Genomic DNA, 5242 nt, shown 5'->3' on the forward strand with positions numbered 1-5242 from the left:
AATAGCACAAATGAAATTTTCTTAAACAAGTAATATGTCAAGTTTCAAATTAATTTTGTAACTTAGAACATAAATATTTGTAATTATCCTATTTGTGTCATAAAGCTCAAAATAATTACATGTTCATAACATAATCCAAAATAATTCATGAAATATCCATTATCTCAAAAACAAAGTTACAGCACATTCCCATTCATTAAGGTTGATAATTTTTTGCTTAACTGAATTTAAATCAATATCATATATAATATTGGTATCATTAAAGCTGATAATTTCGCTTAACTGATACAAAATCAGTATATATATTGTATTGGTATTATTAAGGTTTCTTGTTAAGAAATTATTCATTAGTCAATGATACTATACGAGTATATGTATATTGTTGTGGTATCATTAAGGTTCCTTGTTCAAAAATTACTCATTAGTCAATAATATTATAAGAGTGTGTGTATTTTATATATATATAGTTTCTTATTCCAGCCTCAATGATACAATAATTTAAGCGAAATTAGTTAGGGGTATATAGTGAAATTATTTAGTGGGGTATGAATATAAAGGGGTATTTGCTTGTAATTATTTTGCTTTTATGGGGTATTTGTTTTGTTACCCAATTTATTATGTATTTTTCATAAATCGTATACAAATATCTAGGGTAAGCATATACAAAATTTTAAATTTATATAATCAAAAAACGAATTATACAAACTTTAAATTTATACAAATCAGACGAATTATACAAATCAGGCGAATAACAAGACTGGGTGAAACTATAATTGCGAATTAAAATGTAAAAATTAGGCAAATGACATAGTATAAGAAAGAAATTACTTCCTTTCCCTACTCTTTCATTAATTACCAAAAATCCATTTTTTTAGTGTTTTTCGGATACATAATATAGCAGTGTGGATACTTAATATAGCAGTACGGATACTTTAATTAAGGGAAAAAGGACAAATATACCCCTGAACTATCGTTAATGGTATATAAATACCCTCCGTCATACTTTTCGTTCATTAGTGCCCCTGCCATCCAAAAATCAGTGCACATTTGCCCCTCACACTAACGGAAGAATTATTTGGTACACGTGGCGTAATCCCACGGCTCAACCCGATTTGACCAATGATTTAACCCAAAATTTGAATACCCGCCCATTACCCATTTGACCCACATTTGTTAACAATGGTGGTTTCTTTTTTCTTCATCTTCTTCCTCTGTTTTTCACCTCAATACTACTACTTATCATTTGCCATCACCACCGCCGGCGTCTAAGGCAACAACCGTCATGTTCACCGTGAACCCTTTTTCCTATTAGACTCACCACCACCTTCTTCTCAACCACTTATCCTTCTCTTCCACCTTCCCCTGTTTCCCCTGCTGATTTTGTTCCCAAAAATGTCTCTTCTATTATCCTCCCAAATACCTCCAAATCTAACTCCGTTTCAACTAAACTCATTGTCACTGTTATTATCTTTGTTGTTGCTGCTGTCATTATTCTCTCTATTGCTATCTTTTTGCATATACGAAAGTGAAGGAAACAAAGTGACCGGAAAACTCAAAGATCTGATAGTAATAGCAATGGACCAAGTCAGGATGGTGCTAAGAATGATGCTAATAATGATATTCATAAGCTTTAAAGACCGTCTCAGACTAGTTCGGAGTTTATTTATTTGGGTACTCTTGCCAACTCACATGGAGGGATTGAAACACATAATGCGCAGAATCGTAATGGTATAGTAACACTGGCGATGCTCCTCCTTCAAGAAAAATGGACTCGCCGGAGCTTCGTACGTTGCCGCCGTTACATGGACGAAATTTGAGACAAAGTTATGGGAATATCAGATATTTCTCCGGTACTACTGAAAATGATGTGGATTTTTACTCTTCTGTCGGATCTATGGGTGGTGGAGAGAGCTCTATCGGAGGAAGAGAGAGCTTTATCATCTTCGTCTGCCGGATTTTTCTTTACGTTTTTAGATAGGTTATTTGTGTGGGTAATAGGTGTATCGGGTGGGTTAAATGGGTAATGGGTGGGTATTCGAAATTTGGGTTAAATAATTGGTCAAATCGAATTGAACCGTAGGATTGCGTCACGTGTACCAAATAATTCTTTTGTTAGTGTGAGAGGCAAATGTGCATTGATTTTTGAAAGGCAGGGGCACTAATGAACGGAAAGTATAACGGAGGGTATTTATATACTATTAACAATAGTTCGGGTGTATATTTGTCCTTTTTTCCTTTAATTAATAACGGGCGGATACTTAAATTATTAAGTTGTTAGTAGCACGGATACTTAATTAACGGGTGGATGCATAATATAGCAGCGCAGATACTTTAATTAATAACGGGCGGATACTTAAATTATTAAGTTGTTAGTAGCACAGATACTTAATTAACGGGCGGATGTATAATATAGCAGCGCGGATACTTTAATTAATAACGAGCGGATACTTTAACTAATAAAGTATTCGGTTAAGTTGAATTGGGGGAAAATAAGGGATTTTTGTATTTTAATAAAAGAGTAGGGAAATATTGAGAATAGGTGAAGAAGTGTTTGTGTATTTAAGTAATTTTTCCAATTAAAAAGTTTCCCTAATCAATAGTTATAACATTTAATATGGTTTAAATGTTTGTTATTCTCCACCATTTTTCCTATAAATTTTGATGATAGCCTCCAAATGGGCCATTTTTAAGGCCCAGCTCACACTTACCTCCCTCTTCCTTCATTTTTTTTAAAAAAAACAGAAAAAAACTCTCCTCCTTCCTCTGAAAGCTCAAAGGTCAGTTAGTTTTGCTGAAATTTCACACATTGCAACAAAAAATTCTCTAATGTTTCCAATCAACATGACTCAAGGTATGCAAATGCTCCTTTTTTTTTTTATTATGAAAGTGGATTTGAGTCCATGCTTGAAGAAAAATAACATTTTTCTCTCAAGTTAATTATATTACTAAGATGAAGTGAAAATTTTACTATTCATACATGAATTTTGAAGTTTAAGAATTTGATAAAGTAACTTAGATTCCTCATTTTATGAGTTGTGTCTGTCAATTGATCCCAAAAAAGTTTAATTTTACTCCTATTATGTAGTAGAAGAAGAAACACTAAAGAAAGAAAAAAATTATGCTTTGAGAATTAGGTTTCAAGGCTTAAGCCCTGAAGTGAGGCTAAAAATGCATACTTTTTCGAAAAGGCGCCACTAAACAATTGACAATTGACATTTCACTTTATGGTAAAAAAAAATTCAATTAATTTGTTCATATATTTGGCATTCGTGCTTATAATTATTAAAATGTGTATTTTTTCTTCCGTTGCGTCTTTTTTCATATGCTTTATTTGCACTTTAAGCTTAAAATCCGTTGTGCACACTTGTAGAAGCACCTTTAGTTTGTTCATTTATTGCACAATAGGATGTGACTTAGTGATCGATGAAGTAGTAGGAAAATCGTGAGGTTAAGAAAATGCTAGGTAATTTCTATTTATCTGCCTAGAATTTGGTGGGCAGAGACGCAGAGTTACATGATTCATTTGTTGGTAGATTGTATTCTGTTACTGTATATGAGGGACATTGTAAAGTTTGTTCTTGACATTAGAGGAGCTCTTACTGCATATATTTCATATTCAGTTATCGATAGATGGATGCTTTATGTATCCAGAAATGGTGTCAAGAAGCTAACTCTTCGCGTTTCAAATGATGATGCCTATAAACTGCCTTCTTCTATTTTTAATTGTTCAACATTGACACATTTGAAACTCTCCAACTGTGTCTTCAAACCACCCAATCCCTTTCTTGGTTTTCAGAATCTTGTTACCCTTCATCTGGAAGGGACAACCTTTGTGCCAGCCACATCATTTTGTGTTATCAAGGCCCCCCTTCTTGCCGAATTGCATTTGATCTTGTGTCGTGGTACACAATACCTAAACATTGTTTCACCAGGGCTGGAGTTCTTGTTCTTTCATGATAGTCACTCATATCTCATGCTAGATTGCTTTATGAACTGCAAGAATATAAGACTGTTAAAACTTGAATTTAACGGAGTGGTTTATAATCCAACAAATGATAAAATATCAACTTTGGTAAGTAATGGAAAATTATGTGGTCTTGCACTTGATATGTGTATGGTCTGTTTCACTTTTGCACTTCATATTTGTGAACATGAGAATCTAAAATGACCTAGGTGTCTGTCTATACCATTATTAGGTTCATGATACCAATGACAATGCCGAAGCAACTTTGAAGTATCTGGACACACCATCCTGCTTGGAACGACCACTCCACAAGCTAGAGCACATTGCCATCAACTTTTTTAAGAGTTCAAAACCTGAACTACTTTTTGTAAAGCTATTGCCTTCTCGCACTCCATCTCTTTTAAAGATGTGCATTGTTCAGTTTTCAAACATTGACAGTAATAGTGCCTTAGAATTGATGCGTTTCCCCAGAGCTTCTCCCAGGGCAGAGCTATTATATTCTTGACATAAGGTTGATATGTGAATATGCTGATCAAGGAAAGCTTAGAATTGAAACATCTTGAAATACAGTATCTTGCAACGCTCTAAACGTATTCTGTAAAAAGTTGGCGTTCCTTTATTAATAGATGTTTTGGAAGCTCAGTCTCCGTCGATGAGTTTGATATGATTAGTACTTGAGCAATCTTTTGCTACATTTCTCTGTATTCTACTTCTGATTCAACTTGCATTGGCTATTGAGAAATAGGATGTTTGATGGTTTAGCAGAAAGTGTTATTTTGTTCACAACATTGTCTATATTGCTAGTTAGGATTCTTGTCATTGTTGTACAGATTGTGGTGCTATACAACTTTCCTGCTAGTGGTCTAATTTCCTTGAGTTTTTTAACAAAGAAAGCAGCCTAGTTTCCTTCTGAAACAAGTCTCTCTACCTTCACGAGGTAGGGTAATGTCTGTGCTCACTTTACTATCTCCAAACCACACTTGTGGGATTTTACTGGGTATGTTGTTGCCGTTGTTTTGGACAAAGAAGGCCTCTGAGTGTCTTTTAGAGACAATTTCTCTACCTCCATGAGGCACGGGTAAAGTCTACCTACATTCTGTCATCTCCAAATTTTACTTGTGGGACTTCATTAGGTGTGTTGTTATTTTGCCAATGCCATAAAGCATTCTTGGGCCAATAGCCACATTGGTTTGTGGCGCACATATCTTGGTAAGATGGATGATTTATACAAAGTTAAAGTGTTGTTTAGACATACAATTTAAATATTTTAAGTTCTAT

At 34.2% G+C, this 5242-nt stretch overlaps 1 protein-coding gene across 1 annotated transcript in view; it reads right to left on the reverse strand.

The window, feature by feature from the left end:
• Nucleotides 1-5242, reverse strand: part of LOC125843862 (uncharacterized) — a 573332-nt gene that overhangs the window by 193315 nt on the left and 374775 nt on the right. The window lies entirely within an intron of this gene.

Source organism: Solanum stenotomum, chromosome 11 (assembly GCF_019186545.1).
Source record: "Solanum stenotomum isolate F172 chromosome 11, ASM1918654v1, whole genome shotgun sequence".
Taxonomy (NCBI): domain Eukaryota; kingdom Viridiplantae; phylum Streptophyta; class Magnoliopsida; order Solanales; family Solanaceae; genus Solanum; species Solanum stenotomum.